The sequence below is a fragment of the Ictalurus punctatus genome, chromosome 12 (assembly GCF_001660625.3).
Source record: "Ictalurus punctatus breed USDA103 chromosome 12, Coco_2.0, whole genome shotgun sequence".
Classification (NCBI taxonomy): domain Eukaryota; kingdom Metazoa; phylum Chordata; class Actinopteri; order Siluriformes; family Ictaluridae; genus Ictalurus; species Ictalurus punctatus.
In genome coordinates this window covers 1,620,001-1,637,500 of record NC_030427.2, presented here as the reverse complement: position 1 = coordinate 1,637,500, position 17,500 = coordinate 1,620,001, and the positions used below count along the sequence as shown (strand labels likewise).

The 17,500-nt window shown below is 41.9% G+C and overlaps 2 protein-coding genes across 15 annotated transcripts in view; one reads left to right on the top strand and one right to left on the bottom strand.

Moving 5' to 3' along the window:
• The window catches only part of LOC108262263 (myotubularin-related protein 2-like), a 44,204-nt gene extending 30,845 nt beyond the window's left edge, over nucleotides 1-13,359 (top strand). For all 8 annotated transcript variants that reach the window (XR_008397467.1, XR_008397466.1, XR_008397465.1 and 5 more), the window contains 2 exons: nucleotides 12,718-12,765; nucleotides 13,182-13,359. The gene's annotated coding sequence lies outside the window, so the exon portion shown is untranslated. The remainder of the gene's footprint in view (nucleotides 1-12,717; nucleotides 12,766-13,181) is intronic.
• Nucleotides 1-17,500, bottom strand: part of LOC108261189 (NACHT, LRR and PYD domains-containing protein 3) — a 264,701-nt gene that overhangs the window by 233,516 nt on the left and 13,685 nt on the right. The window contains exons 11-16 of one of the 7 annotated variants that reach the window (XM_053684418.1): nucleotides 16,406-17,500; nucleotides 14,273-14,453; nucleotides 13,941-14,017; nucleotides 13,751-13,788; nucleotides 13,559-13,656; nucleotides 2,214-10,659 (exon numbers count right to left, since the gene is read on the bottom strand). The exon at nucleotides 16,406-17,500 is cut by the window's right edge and continues 284 nt beyond it. The exons of 5 other annotated variants lie outside the window; for them this stretch is intronic. The gene's annotated coding sequence lies outside the window, so the exon portion shown is untranslated. Of the gene's footprint in view, nucleotides 1-2,213; nucleotides 10,660-13,558; nucleotides 13,657-13,750; nucleotides 13,789-13,940; nucleotides 14,018-14,272; nucleotides 14,454-16,405 lie in introns of those variants that run through there. One more of the 7 variants, XM_053684417.1, reaches the window with a different exon arrangement.

Sequence of the window (17,500 nt, the reverse complement as noted above, 5' to 3'; positions counted from 1 at the left end):
TATAATTGCACAACTTCTAAAAGCACTTAACTGGTGTTTAAAACCATAAAATTTATCCAATCTGGCCATAGAGAGCATATTATTATAGGAGTGCACCCAGGAATACTGTTTCTGCATGTGGTGGAAATTTCTCCAAATGTCCACAAGGTCACAAGAATTCATTAATTCGCCTAGCCTTCTACGTGATGGCATATGGGGCTCTACATGATTCCTGTCCATATCCAGCTCTGTACAGTTAAAATCCCCCCTAGAATCAAAAAATCATCAGAGTCACAATTTTTTAGGACATTATCTAGGTTTCGTAAAAATACCATTCTGTCAATGGCCGTGGTCGGGGCATAAACACAAACAAAAACGACCCACCTATTCTCATATTGAGCTCTAACCTTTAACAGTCGACCCTTTATGATTTCATCAACTTGATAAGAACGGGATAAAATTATTGGAAAATAAAATAGCTACTCCCCCACTGGTAGATGTCTTATGACTTAAAAAGGATAACCCTTTAAATTCCCTGGCCCAGTCCGCAGCATTATTAGCGTCTGTGTGGGTTTCCTGAGCAAAGATTACGTCAATTTTCTTTTGCTTCACCGTTTCAAACAACAAAAATCTTTTATTTCTTTCCCTTGCTCCATTTAAATTCAACGAAGCAACTCGAAACTCACTCATAAATATGAGGAAAAATAATAGATTTACATACATGATGTCTAGGATTGACTATCACTATCATTATTGTCAACATTACATTGACTTTTGTAAGGATTTTTTTTAGACGGTATCCCTCCTGATCAGTGAAACCCCCTTCTGACATAAACCCACGTGTTTTTCTAATGAACTGTTTCACATCTGGGAAAAACTCGTCTATCCTCACATTCCTAGCATGCTTAGTCTTTCTCAGAAACACCTTGATGTCGTCCACGCTATATTTATGGCTCGAAAAGCCACTTAGATTTACACTACATGTAATACTACAGTCGGACGCTTCGCTCTCACTCTCTACCTCCCCAGAATTCAGCTCCTCTGCGCCATCTTTCCTCTTAGCCTGTGCATGAGGACGATTTCTCCGTCTCTTTCTCTGGGGCACCTTGAACACATTCTCTTCTGTATCCATATGAGAGCTATCATCCGCAACTTCATCAACAAGGGACGGATCCACACTATCTAGTGACACCGTACTGTCCTGTGTACCTTTATCACCTAAATCTGGCTCATTCTCAGCCTTCTCTTCTTCACCTGGTTGAACACTGATACCCTGGTGAGAGGGGCCAGCTTCAGGTGCCTCCACCTGAGAGGGTACTGCTGTTCCCTCTCCCGGTGTGGGGGCCCCATCCACCCCAACACCCTCTCCAACAGTAATTTCGTTACCAGCGGCTACGTTAGCATTATCACTATTTTCGGGATTTACCCGTTTTTCTGGACAGGCCCTCACCAGATGACCAGATAAACCGCACCCAAAACACTTCATTGTAGTAGTAGTGGCATAAATTACATAATTAAAATCCTCCACCTTTACATTGAGTGTCAGCTCCAGCTCATTATTATCCTTCAGGACCATGTACACAAATCGTCTAAAAGACACGATATGTTTTACACGAGGGGATTTGCTTGTAATTGCGATCTTCTTGATCTGAGAGACCAGTTTACCATAGCGGGATAGAGTTTGGGACAGAACCTCGTCCTTAATAAAAGGAGGAACATTCGACAGGATGACTTTTTTACACGGGGTTGATAAAGGAAGCACTAAGTGGAACACATCATCAAGCACAACTCCACTGTCCACCATTTCGTTTGCCAACTCCACCGTTTTCAGAAACAGCACGACGGCACTATTCATCCGGGCCGCAGACAGAATGTTGTCGTATCCAACACTCTCCCCCACGGCCAGACACACCTCCTCAACGCTGGCGGTAGTGGCTACTTTAATAGCATGCCGCCGCGTGAGGGAATCATATTTCCCGGTACCTGGGACAGCCATGCTTCCCAAAACAACACGGAAACAGCCGCCCAGGCCAGCGAGAAACACACACAAACACACACACAAACACACACACACAAACACACACACACGCGCGCACAACAAACAGTAGTAATTTAAACTCTCTCAGAAACCAAAGACCTAAAGGAAATCATATTTCTTAAGAAAAAATAGATAGAAAAAATGAACAAGCGAACTTGGAGCAGCGGCCTCGGCCACGCTCCGCCCACTCACTCACTTCCGCTCTGACTCCGCCCACTCAACGGCTCTTCTTCTATGTTGGGAAAAAAGTCTGCACCGGTCCTGCTGATGTTCAGTACTGAAGACCAGGCTCTCAGGACAGACTGGTAGAAGGTTGTTGTAGCTGATAGGTCCATTTCCTTCAGATTCAGCACGAATAGGTGTTTATCGTACACCAGGTCTTCAATGCGCTGAAGTAAGGCACAGGCTGTAATCTAGCTAGATGATTTTTTAAACGGTATCTCTTCCTTTGGTCTAGCTCCTCGTAACTTGCTGTACGTTGTAACTTTACTGCTGAAGCAATAAATTTTTCAGTATCCGAAAAAAAATCCTTGAGAATCTTCACCATCTGAATCATGAGTAAGTTATATTTTCCTGTTTTTTTCCTGTATTTCTCGTTTATAATTTATTTTCATATTTGCACTATATTTCTTAGTTTATATATATTTATACTACTTGAAAAGCGGTTTACTGTACTTCCAACTTCTTAATATCATTACAGTTCTACTGTCCTGCATATCCTACAATTCTGTTTTTTATAGAGTTTCTCTATTACTATAAGATTCTATTAAAGTTATTCATGTGTGTGTATGAGGAAGAGAGTGTGTGTGTATGTATGTTGTGTCTACCTGCCCGCCCTTGACGGTACGAGTGTGTGTGTGTTTTTAGCACTCCTCAGCTCGTACACTTCTTTTTGACTTTTTTACTATTACTGCTCTTAAATTGCTCGTAATTCCAATCCGCCTAATCCCGCTTCTATGTGTCCAGGTGCCAGTGCCCGTCGTCAGTCCCCTCTCTCTCCGTTACTGGACCTGGATCAGGGTTTGGACCTGGATCTGGACACTCATTACCAGCTTGTGCATCTCACTGCTGATATCATGATGCTACTTAACTATCTTCGCAGCACCCCCCCTAAGAATGGAGATCCGGGGTTCCCCCCTCTTCTTCGGTACAGAATCTGCCCCACGAACGTGCGTGTTGACGCCTCTACACAGTCAGACCCAGAACCCCCCTCCAGCTTCCAATCCGAGGATGATGATGTTGTCTTCTCCGATCCGGGTCCCGACCATCCGTCCCTCTTCTCACCCACCAGTCCGCCCGACTCTCAGTGGTCCGCTCACTTCACCCACCCTGATTTCCCCATGTCCCCAGGACGCACCCCATTTTCCTCCCCCTCTTACTCTCCTCCAGACTACGCACCCACCCGTCCTGTGAATTACCAATAAAATTACATTTTTACTCATACTCAATCTCCCTCGTGTTTATTTCATGTCATTTTTATCCACAACATTTCCCTCCTCTGAGGCTATGAAGCCTCATACAATACTTTAATTAAGAGTGGAGGAACTGATTCTGCCGCACCCCATGGCCGTCCCCCGCTAGCTGTCAGAGGATTACTCTAACGAAGCCATAATCCCTGCGCCCGTCCCCGTTCTCAAATGGGTCCCTTAAATTAACCACTTCTACGCAACACTGATCCGAGACATGTGTAGATGTACCTCGTCATAACTCTTAACCCTTAACTTACTTCTCCTTTTATATATATATCTCATTTTGAATCTAACTACTTTGATTATACCCTACATCGATTATAAGTGTGATTAACTGAGTTTCCCTAATCATTCATTACTACTACTACTGCCGTACGTTTTGTATTTGTCAGCACCTGCAGGTTCTTGCTCCCCCTCAAAAACCAAACCCCAGTCTTTTGCAGTCAGGGGTGGGCGAAAAAACCTCCTACGAGGGAAAAATTCCCACCCTGCCAGCACTATGTGCTCGGCAGCACCATTATACTTTTCTGTGCCTGATTGCGTCACATCACAAACATTTTATAACATTTTATAACAATACTTGACAGTCTGTTGTATGCAGTATCTGTATCTCTCTGTATGCTGGTTGTCTTCAGCTCAAGCACTTTACGTACTGTAGAGAGCCACCCTTTGGGGAGAGGTTAGGCTAGCACGTACACCCAGGGTATGGATCTTCACATCTTCTCATCCTGTCTGCCACAGAGCAGACCCCCCGTTGACGCTTCGTACCGGACCTTCACGTGTTCCCCACCATCTCGTCATTGGAGGATTGAGCATCCTCCAGGGGTTGCATGTTCTAGTCCGCTGCTGCCCTGTAGTCAGCCTTCTCTCGCGGCTCCGGGACTCCCACCTCCGGGTGAACACCTCCGAACACCTCCGAACACCTCCCCCCGTTGAGGCGGTGACGCCTCACACATAACACTGATAACACTGCACTTAGCTGTGTTCCTGTGAATAGATAGCTCCATACATAATAGTTAGTGGTCTTATATATGTTTTTCGATTCATCTGCAATTACTCCAGAGGCCGTCCATCATAAGGAACAGACACAGACATGGGTCGACCCGTAAGCATTTCATGCGGTGTTAGATACATATTGCTGTTAGTCTGCATGTGATAGGTCATTAGTGCAAGAGGTAGAGCATCTACCGAAATACGTTTAGTATCAGCACAAATTGCATCCAACACAAATCAGGGTATGCCAGACCTATCCCTGGTCAAGGGAAAAAAAAAAAAAAAAAATCTTGAGCACACTTCAGGTGACCCTCAATCCATGGGCCTAAACGTCAGTGTTTATATATATATATATATTTTTTTAAACAATTCTATCCTTTTGTTCTAGCCAATTGGGCAGAACAGGGTGTTCATAATGTTTCTGAAATTTCCGATCCGAAACTTTTAAGCTCAAGGAAATACGAATTTCGGCTGGGCAATCGTGAGTGTTCTCAGTGACTGGCTCCACAGAATTAATTACACCACTACAACACTACAGTTGGTGAGTTAGGCACACTAACAGGTTTAAGAATTTTAGTTCGGGTGGCACCTCGATTAACCCCATATCCCCATATCATGTTCTTTCAAAATAAAAATGACCTGGTGTGATAAACGTAAGATCGATGTGTGAGAGAGCAATTTTCTCAATGATCTGCACTAAGAGAGCATCTGCAGCCTGGCAATCCTTGTGCCACCAAATCCATTGTTTTCAATACATAAATTTCAGCCCTGTAAGCGCCCCATTCTCCTGAGCCGGGACCCCCCCAGCAGCACCCAACCCCTTCAGTCACATGTAAGACACAGTCTTTGTTATTGTTTGTCAGCCATAGTTCAGGTGTAAAGCATAAATCCATTCAATGTCAGGCTTGTCCAAAGAACACCCGGATCTCAGGATGTTGTCCTGTAGTGAGCAATCAGTGATCTACTGCAGACCCTACTTGATAACGTCCAGGAACATTTGTTGTGCTTTTATGGGGCGGAGGATGACCCCAATCATGTCCTGACGGCCTTGGGAGCGTGCAAGGGAGGCTATGACCACAGAGGAGTACACCGCAGGGGAGCCCACAGCCCCCGAAGGAGACGCTTCCAGGTGTACTACCGATCTAGGAATTGTTAAGAGGAATAATGGCCTTGAGCTCTCACATGCAGTCATTTGGAAAAAGCGCGGATCCATAATAATATCATGTGGAATGGAATTACAGTTATAGGTTACAATTGGGACATCTTATATATATATATATATACATATATATATATATATATATTCTATATACATCATACTATAGATAATGGTTACTGGGTGGGTTGGTTGTATCGCAAAACTTATCGCTTTTGTTATCACAGCTTGCTGTAATAATGCTAGACTAAGTGGGCATGTCCTTTCATCCTCCCTCTGAGGATCGAAGATATTGTTTACAGGACAATAGTACTGGAAACTGGAGACAGACAACTGGGAACACACAACTGCAAAACCCATCATTAAATGTTCAATTTATGCATCAGATCTAGGCCTTAAAACGGTGAATATTTATCGTGATTTACAGTACCCTGATTTTAATAAAGCAGGAAGCTATTAAAAACAATTCAAAATGAGGAGTTCAGTTTTTAACGTGTTAAGACTTGTGATGTTTACAGATCACTCAAGTTCGATATAAACACATCACAAGGCCATGATTGTGTGGAGTCTGTATTTCTAAACTATTATTTCATCTCTTTCAATTTATCATTTTAATCTTTCATTAGACAATGGGGTTATACCAGAAATTTGGAAATCAGTTTTCTTATTTATTTATTACATTAAATCAGGGACATCCAACTATATTAGATCATTACAATCCAATAACACGGCCTCCTCGCCTATGTCCCTTGTAGAAAGCTTTTTCAGTAAACCGTTCACATGTTATCAGTCTGCAAGAAGTCTAAGGTCATACAAACATATCAACACAACTGTTGTTTTGAAAGTCTTAAAACAATGTCACAGTTCCCTCTGCACTTCCCTGTCTGTTGATTTAGAAGAGGCTCTCAACACAGTGAATCAGGAAATATTGCTGCAGAGATTAAATAATGTTGGTCTATCGAATCATTTAAAAAAATTTACTAAAGTAATCTCCACTGCTCTAATCAATCGAATAACACCTCTCTTAAAGGGGTTTTCCACTCTCATGTATAGTTATCCCTGTAAAATAGTTCTAGTCTGTTTACTTTTAAAAGTACAAACCCGATTGACAAAGATACATTCTTATCCCTTCCTGTTTTTCATTTACCAGAAAGATATTGAGAAAGGAAAACAAAATTCCTTTAGTCTAAAAATTTGTGGTGCACACTACCCGAACATATTAATATTCCATCTGTGCTAACGAGTGATAATCCCAATAAGATAGAACTAAAATAGAGTAAATGAGGTTGAGATCTAGATATGCATTTACAGTCCTCTAGCCACTTTTATCCCACTAATTTTCATTCAAAACAACCTAGTGAATTTGGCTTTATGTGTACAGCACTAGTCTTTAGTCTAAATGGTATACATGCATGTACCTGCATTTTGTATCTTATTAACTTATAACTGTACCAAAATACTGTACTCAAAATATCACTCAGATCCTTCATACATGACATTTAAATGTTGCTCACTTTGGAGGAATGTGAATATGTATTTAACTTAGTCTAAAATAAAATTTATCATCTGTGAGCTTTGTTTCAATTTACCACCAAGTTGTTACCTTGGCTGAATGCACAATTGTAAGAAGCATAAGATTCGCCCTATAATTTTATCCATTTCATTTAAACTGTATTTGACTATATTAAGGTAGTGTTAAATCTACTCATATCACAAACCACATTTCCCATCCTTCACTGCGGTCCACAAACATGGCTGGCTGCCATGGACCGCAATTCCCAGATCACACACACCTGCATCCAGTTCACAGCTCTCAGTTTTTATCAGTTTTCAGCTGCTGTATAACATATTATCAATTCAATTCACTTCACAGGTTCTCGAGTTTGTGACCACTGCTTTGTATTATTAAATATTGTAACTCGTATACTTTGTATGACATATTCATAGCACACCGTATAGCACATATGTATATACATATACACACCCACACATATATATATTTGCATAACTACTCTATTCTATTTACCAATCTACGGTTCAGGAAAAAACACTTCAAACTACACTATTGTAAAGGGACCGTAATTAAACTACCTCCCAAACTCATATCAGCACAACATGTCGGCAAAAGTAAGTAATCAAATCATCACCTTATTCTAATGTTACTGATTCAGATATCACATCTGTAACAGGCGTACAACACATTATAAAGAATTTAAAATGTGCAGACTACTACTGCCATCTGATCTTACTAATTACTTATCATTGGACATATCCAGCATTTAAAGAGAAAACATGCAGAAATTATTCATCATTATGCAACATGAATACCACACACCAGAAGAATTCGCATTTACGTTGCTTAAGATATTGTATAGACACGTACCCGTATAGGAATCACCGATACACATTAGTTATGGTTACTCCAGCTCTTGTTAGCGAGTCAGTTCATGAAGGTAGACTGCTCTCTAAAACCAAATGTTTAGGCTCAACATTATCTCAACAGGGAGGATGTAACCTAGCCTGATACGGACCACATTGTGATCAGCCAGAGACTGTTACCTCGGGTCGGTTTTACTTTTCAGGGTTTTTTATTAATATCACTCAAAACGAACAGGTTCACATGTCAATCTTATCATTAGTCAGGAAAAGATGCCTCTGCGGAAGAAACTAAGTGACACAATGCACACCACATAAACTATTATTAAAGTTCTCTTCGAACTGATAACATCAAGACATGCTGATTGATTTTAATTTTTACAGGAATATATCCACGTATATATATATATATTGAATCACTTTGATTTTAATGTAGAGCGTAAGATAAAGGATTGGAAAAAAAAGGGGTGAAAACAGAAATCTCTCACACGCGCTCTCTCCCTCTCTCGCGCGCTCGGTGGTTTAGATAACGTTCTCATTCAGTTTACAAACATGGAATCATACCGACTTCCACTTACCGTTAAAGGCACGCAAGCTATTGACCTGTCACAATCTATATATAGGACTGTACGCAGTCTAGATCATGATCAGTAAATTATACAATGACGGTGTGTTCTTCCGAACATCACCCTCTGGTCTGAACAGGAACTCTTAGCCCTGTGGTATAAGGCACCCCCACCCCAGCTACTCTACTGAACCAGTGTTCTCTTGACCCAATGGTAGGGGAGTGTGTAAAGATCCCTGCGGAGACCGGAGCTCAGGGGGCACGGGGACGAGGGGAGGTGTGCTTAACTGTACCTCAAGGGCCTGCGGTATACCCAAATCAATAGTGCTCATAGGCATGGGGTCATCAAGGTTATCAGATTGCCAGAGAGTGGCGAGTGTTGATAACAATTCTGCCTCTGGTGGGGTTACCAGCGGGACGGCAGCTACGTCTCCCGCTTCAGCTCGGGGGGAGGTAACAGGGTCAATATCATCGTATGGAGAGGAGAGGAACGAAGAGCCTGTTGAGCTACCAGCATCCGACTGGGCCGGTCTATCCAGCCTTTCAACAGCCCGTCGTTTAGCCTGGGCTCGAGTGCCGTAGGCCGGACCCATAAATGAGGTATCCGAGTCGCTGTCGGTTAACACCTCCGCCTCCATGGGCTGCCCTGTAGTGGCAGGGCCCGGGGTTGTTGGTCCTCCCCGTCCCTGCTCTGGCACAGACGCACTGGTTCAGGTGGTACCAATGATCTCTCTCTTCAACTCTCACAGCCGAGGCTGTTGCAGCGACCACAGTGAAGGGTCCTTCCCGACGTGCCCCGAGGGGGCTTTTCCTCTTAAACATACGAATGTGTATTTTATCCCCGGGTGCCACTAAACGTACATCCTCCCGTACCCCGTCCCCACAATGGATTGCTTCTCTAACCTGTGAATATAACTGTCTGTGAATTTGAGTGAGGATTCGCATATAATCCTGCATTTCGCCCTCCAATTGAGCCTCAGACGGCTCTGTGTATGGACCTTTGGTGAATGCCATAGGCATTGGGCGCCCAGTGAGCATTTCATGAGGAGTCAAGTGCGTCATACGATTGGTTTGTGATCGTATCTTCATCAATGCCAGTGGTAAGGCTTGGACCCAGTTTAGGTGTGATTCATCGCATATTTTTGCCAATTTATTAGTTAGGGTGCGGTACCCTGGATCCATCGCGCTTTGGGACTCAGGAAGATATACACATCCTAGCTTATGATCAATCTTCAAGGGCGATGCAACATTCTTAAGGACGTTATTTATGAAGTGTATGCCATTGTCTGAACTCAAAAAATCAGGGATACCAAATCGAGGTATGACCTCACAACATAAAAATTTAGCGGCGGACTCCACATCTTCCCCAGAAGTAGCAGTCGCCTCCACCCACCGGCTGAAGCGGTCCACTATTACCAGAAGGAAGCGTTTCCCATCCACCTGTAACTCCGCTCCCATGTCTATATGAGTCATCATTAGATGCCGAAACGGTCCCGTCGGCGGGGGAATATGTCCTAAGGGGGTGGTGAGGTTCTTTCGCACGTTGTGGTTGATGCACACAGCACATACATTTACCATTTGGTCCACTTGTGAGGCCAGCTGAGGGGACCACCATTCCTGACGGATTTTCCGGATCATTTCAGTCTTATTGACATGATCCACGCCATGGGCGTCTTTGATCAAGCGTGGGAGGAGGCTGACTGGGGCTATACACAACCCTTCCACACTGCGCCATATCCCCGCACCGTCTTTTTGAGCCCCCCATTTTAACCAGAATTTCACTTACTCCTGCATCGTTTTGTATCTCTTTCACGCGGGCTCCATTGTGTCCCTGTGGATGCCGCAGCCGCCTACTTTCCCCGTCCTGAGTTGGGAACCTCCCCCGTCTAGGCCCTGTGGCAGCTTCCGCAAAAACAATATATTATTATTCTCATTTTTGGGGCTTTTATCTAGACATCACATTCGTAATTTATAGCATAAAAATAAAGGGTCCAAATGGACTAACTCACTCATTTCTCAATAATGGCCCGACAATATACACTTTTCTCCCACCTTCAGTTTTCCTGTTCCTGGATCACACAATCTGGGGATATGTTGTTATATATTACAGGTCTAGTAATTCTTATTTACCCAATGGGCAGTCGTACAGATGTCTAAAATATGTACCATTGGTGTGCATGCTCCAAATCCAAAATATGCATATATATATATATATATTCTTTTTTCCTTTTTTTTTTTTTTTTTTTTTTTAAACACACTTATACAGCAGTTATGGATATCAAATTAATTATAGCACACACAGTCTAGCGACTCACCGAAAGTATGTACCGGATTCGTAACATTCAAAGTCCGCAAGATCTCTCACAATGCTCCGCATTACCCAGCTCACTCTGAAGAACTCACACACACCGGATTGTCTTACCTTTTTCCCCCTTTTTTTTTTTTTTTTTCCTTGTCCTTCCACACAGACGCACAGATAAGAACGGACAGGAACACACACACACATACACCCCCCCTTTTTATCAACAACGCAGGCAAGCTCACATACACACATTGTATTCCACATTATTACACTTATTTATATTACTACATGAAGTTTTCAAAGTATTAAGCACCTCCATACCAGCTCCGTATGCATGGAGCTTATAGTCATACAAATTAAATCCAACTTTCTCCAAAAGAATTCTTTTCTCTGAATCTTATCCAACTTATCCAATACTTCAGGTATGGAGCTCATGTTCAGAGCACTAATAAATACATTTTCCCTGTTTCCAAAACTTACACGCTCTCACACCGCACTCATATTATAAGCACATACATTATAAGCACACACATTTGTTAGTACATATTCCATTCATACACCGGGCATGCTGTATTGCACGACCCGGACCTGGGCCCAGGATTTATTCCCCTCTCTATCCAGCCCTGGAATCTAATCAATCTATCTTTTATCTAATCTTTTTCCAGCGGTATTAGGGGTCCCCACCAATGCAGCCGCCACTAGTCTGCTAGTCTAGTCTAGTAGCCGGTATCTGGTGTCTGAGGCCTCATTTTCCACCTGCTTTCTATCCCCGCCCTGGAGAATTTCTCTATTTCTCTTCTCTTTTTTCTACCTTTTTTCCCTTCCTCCAGCGGTATTGCAGGACTTTCACTCACACAACCCATATACTATATCTTTACACAGTCTTATGAACCTTATACAATTACAATAAGTACAATCTTCTACAATCTACACTTCTCTTACCTCTTCTCACTCACTCAAGGTTCTTTTGGAGACCCACTTAGTCTTTCTTCCCACCCCGGGGCTTCTCAGTCATAGCAACAGACCACTAAAACAGAGCTTTGAAATAACAGGCGTCTGCAATGCCTTTTCCTATACGGCCTGTCTGTTGCTTAGAGGGCGAAGTCCCACGGGAGAGATTCCAGACATATAGATCTTAGCCCAGTCCCATCTGGGGTGCCAAATGTTGGCTCAAATTTAGCCTATTACCCAAAAACATTTAAAATTCAACTTAGAAGCCAATACTCACATCTACCTCTGAGCCCAGTTGGAGATAGAAAAAATACACCAGCCGTGAGTGAGAAGAAGCAAGGGTCCAGCTTTATTGTTCCATTCCACCACACGAGATCCACACCGATGAGAATTCTCAGAGGTGATCCCCATACCCTGAGCTTAAGCTCCAGTATTTATACTGTATTTACACACTAAATAACCCATAGGTTTCCAGAAGACTATGATCTCACTACCAATAGGGTTAAAAAAGAGCTCATTTACCTTACTCTTATGTTCCAGAAAAGGCCTATTTCACTTACACATAGAATTGAAACCAGGGGTTTTAATTTACACATAAAATCAGAACCCAGGCATTTCTAATAACCCAGAAAATAAAAACCCAGAGTTTCTAGTTACTCAGAGGATCAGAAACCAGAATTTTTCAGTTACCTAGAGCGTCAGAAACCAGGATTCTCATTTACCTTAGGTGGTCAGAAACCAGGATTCTCAATTACCTAGGGAAATAAAATGACGTAGACAAGACGACTAAACAACCGGGAGGGACCTTGGTCTTATCGTTATCTCGAGAGGGGGGGGGGCAGTTTGACCGCCACCCTTATAACTGGCTCTCTTCATGGTTCTCTTAAGATTGAGGCCTTCCTTGCAAGCCAAGAACCCTCACCATTTGAGTCATGAGTAAGTTTACATTTTCCTGTATTTCTCGTTTATAATTTATTTTCATATTTGCACTATGTTTCTTATTTTATATATATTTATACTACTTGAAAAGCGGTTTACTGTACTTCCAACTTCTTAATATCATTACAGTTCTACTGTCCTGCATATCCTACTATTCTGTCTTTTTATAGTTTCTCTATTACTATAAGATATTATTAAAGTTATTCATGTGTGTGTAAGAGAAAGAGAGAGTGTGTGTGTGTGTTGTGTCTACTTGCCCGCCCTTGACTGTACGAGGGTGTGTGTGTGTGTGTGTTTTAGCACTCCTCAGCTCGTACACTTCTTTCGACTATTTCGACTAATAACCCATAAAGATCTTTAAAGTATTTTACCAATTTATCCACCTCTGACTAAAACCGCTTCTGTATGTCTAGGTGCCGGTGCCCGTCGTCAGTCCCTTCTCTCTCCGTTACTGGACCTGGATCTGGATCTGGACCTCCCTTATGTTTATTTTATGACATTTTTTATCCACAACAGTGGTCTGTGGACGAGTGGGCAGGCTTATTGACAAGCGGGTGGTCTGTGGACGAGTGGGCGGGCTTATTGACGAGCGGGTGGTCTGTGGACAAGTGGGGGGGCTTATTGAAGAGCAGGTGGGTCTGTGGACGAGTGGGTGGGCTTATTGACGAGCGGGCGGTCTGTGGACGAGTGGGTGGGCTTATTGACGAGTGGGCGGGTCTGCTGCCGTGTCTACAGACAGGAGGGTGGTGCAGGTAGCGTGTTTGATGTGAGGTTGAATGTAACAGCTCACCTCCGCCCCCACTCTGCTCATGAGGGATTACAAACGCTCAATGCTACAAGGAATAGCACCACGCAGCTGATCAGAGAATTCCGTCAGCTCGTTCAGCCCTAAAACACACACACACAGGGTTTCATTAGCACTGTACACTTATATGCTGACGGATCCTCAGTGTGTGTGTGCGTGTGTGTGTATAAAACTCACCCAGCATGGGAAAGGTCTTCCCTGAACCCGTCTGTCCACTGCATCATCGGGAATATAAGGAGGAAAAAGATAATTCACTCTAACACCAGATATAGTTTGATATATATATATATATATATATAGTTTTGAAGCTGACTGATTATAGTGAGTAAAGAAACTGCATGTTGTTCTGTACAGTCTGGAGACTCACTATGCGAATATCGTGCCATTGTAACCATGCGTGCACGACTCCACGATGTTTTTAGCGACTAAGGAGAATATGTATTCCTGCAGGACAGATAAACACACACACAGCAGTTAAAACAGTTTACTCTTAAAAAAAGCCCTAAAACACAAAAACATGATAAAGCTGAAGGTTTAAATAAACCACAATAATACTAATAAAACCTTTAAGACCATAAACGTTGAATCTCTTTTGGTGAATCAAACTTACCGGTATGATTCACTTCAGTGAGTTGACTCTTTTAGACTATTTGTTGTAGGTGTTTTGTTTGATTCACTCTTCGCTTTCGCTCCTCTCACCTGAGTCGCGTCCATGTCCGCCACGTGATCGTAGGTGAAGTTTCGCGGCTTGGGTTTGGAGTTCAGACGCAGCGTGTGTTCCGAGGTCACTGTCAAACATAAATCCTGGTCTCCGTCTGTCCTCAGCCGGCCTTGGGTCAAAGGTCGCACGCGGAGGTACACCTTAATGGATTCTTCATCGCTGTTATTGAAGAAGATAAAAAATATATATTTTTTAAAAGACACGTTTATTGACCAAAGAAGAGACAAATGTGCAATATGCACGTTTCAAACTGACTTTCACATTTCACCAAGTCATTGAGCTAAAGATAAAGTTTAACATTTTTCTAGAGTTCTGTTTTTATATAAAGAAACACAACTGTCCAAGAAATGATTCACTGATTCAATCCTCTGAACTGACTGATTTAGTGATTCATTCAAATGATTCAATTTCAGCCCTTTAGCCATTTCCAAATGAGATTTTGTGCGCATCGCAAATCGGTTACCTTTTGTGTCCCTCAAATCTTTGTGTTATGGGACAATGAAATGAAACTTGCCAGCCAGCTGTTATTTTAATTCCACAAATAATTGCAATTGTATGAAAAATCAGAAGGTCTGCGCGATATGACAAAAACATATCATATCGCGATACTTCTATGATACACGATGCGTACCTCGATATACGTTTTAGCTAACAAACTGTCTGCAAAAAACAGCAGTAAAATAAAAATAAAAAACAGTTTTCTTTAATGTAGACAGAGAAGAGTAAGTGTTTTTTATTACATCAAATAAACAGCATCTATTCAGTACCGTTTCATTTGTAATGATCAAAAACATAAAAAAATACATCGCCGTACCAACGATCTCTCAGAAAAGTGTATTGCGTAATCATTTATCACGATGCAGATATTATATTGATATAATTGCCCAGCGCTAGAGAGAATGGAGCAGGTGCTTGTCTGATAGGACACCAAGTAACCGCCCCTAAACGGTGACACCCACGGGTCTGATGAAAAAAGATTGTGTCGACGTGGGAAATTTTATCGATAGTCTGCATTTCCATCAGCAATAACGGTAAATATTTCAACGCTCTAAACCTTTCTTCAGAAAAATAAGAAGTCGTCCTTGGATGGAAAGATTAGTAACGTGTGAAACTTCTTGACGCGTCTGATTTACTGATTCACTGAGTCAGTTCACTGAACTGTTTGATTCCCTAAAAGTTCTTTATCTAATCTTGTATCAGCTAATTTCACTCCCCTTATCTTAAAGATTAAATCCAACATTCAGAGTTGGGGTAACCGCCCCCTTTCTCTAATTGGCAGGATCAATGTTATTAAAATGAATAGATTACTGAAGTTTCTTTTCTTATTTCAGGCTTGGGAAAGCTTGTTTTCAAACAATCCACATCAGAGAGGAATGATTTCTAGGATTTATGATTTTATTCTGGCGTTAGGTAGTGAGGCGAGTACCAAAATTAACAATGCGTGGGAAACGGAGTTAGGAGTACAGATAAGTGAAGAGTGTTGGGAACGTGCTATAGGGAGGTTACAGTCTACCACTTCCTGTGTTCGTCTTGGACTCCTCCAGTTCAAAGTTTTACACAGAGTCCATTTATTTTATCACCCTTTATTCTTCTTATTATTCTTCTTATTATTGTAGTATTCATATTAGCATAAGATTAGGAAATAATTTCTAAAAACTGTCAGTCACACCTTCATGCTAACTCTGCACATGATGTCAATGGTGCACTGCTCCTCTCTCTCCATAGATACTTACAGGGACCCTCGACTTTAAGTCTTTCTACTGCAAAAGCAGCTGCTAAAATAATAATTAGGTGCAGATGGAAAAAAAAAAGTATTAGGCTAAGCAAATGTTCTGAGTTTTTTTCTAGCAGTTTTTGACATGTACATGTATTTCATCAGCGCTTGTTTTCCCCATAACTCTAATATAGCCTTATTCTCTGTTTACTCAGCAAGACTATAACTTTATTCTCAGTTCCTCTCCTTAACTTCAGTCACTTCCTCACTGAAACCTTTAATCAGAATTACTCCAAAGCTCAGGGTCCAAGTCTCCACTCTAAATCATGTGTCTAGAACACAGGCTCTGAACTCTTATCTAACACATTTGGTGTTTTATCTGCTCTAAAGCACTCACCTCAGCTCGTGCAGGCCGCTTAATTAGCTGATGACTTGAATCAGGGGAGTTTGGTGCAGGTTCTAATTGAACATCCTCAGGAGTGTAAAGAAGCCTCTCTCTAATATCTTTCTTACCGGTTCAACTCCAACTTCAGCACCACCCCAAGAAAGCACTGCATGTTAGTAGTGTTCAGGGTCAGTATCTAAACTGATAGTCTATTCACACACACCAGCACTAATACACTTCACATCCAGTATTTCCTTCTCTAATGTAGTGGGTTCATAATAAAACTGCCATATTTAATCATGAGCACCAAAAGACATGTTTATTCTCAGCACTGCTCCTGTGTAGCTTAATATGTTCCGTAGGAGGCCTCGACTATTTCACTCGAGAATATCCACAAATAGGGAAGAAGATTACAGAGATAAATGTAATGTATACATTATTACATTAAAACAACAATTATCAAGGGAGAGAAAGAAAGAGAGTTCTAGACCTCCGACCTGTACATGACGTCATCAAAGATCTTATGGTTCACTGCTCCAATTTAACTGTGTGTGTGTGTGTGTGTGTGTGTGTGTTAGGGATGCACCGATGCCGATACCAGTACTCAGGTGTCGGCCCGATACTGTGTTCATGTACTCGTGCTTGTAAAACTACCCCGATACAACGGCAACCTTGGCAGTGTGCGACTGACACTGCAGGGGTCTGGAGTCATAACGGGACCATTTCTGTGCATTCGTGAAAACACTACCTGCTGGTCTGATTATCACCAGAAACTTGACTTTTGGCTCTAAAGTGCATTTATTTATTTATTATTTATAAATATATTGACCACGCTGATGCTCGTATGGTACTTCTAAATGAGTAGAAGGATTTTAGCGAGCATTTTTCGTCATTTCTCTAGTTAAGAATTGTGCTCTAAGTTTAGTAAAAACACTGAATTGCTTCATTTTCAAAGTAATATTACACAAATACATTATTATAAGTTGTTTCAAGGCCTAAAAATGTTCAAATTAAAATGTTGATTTTGGCCCAGGAACTCGGGGTTGGCGTGCTGTTTCTCTGGGGAATATAGGGTTATGGGACATAATACTGTGGGAACTTAGGGGT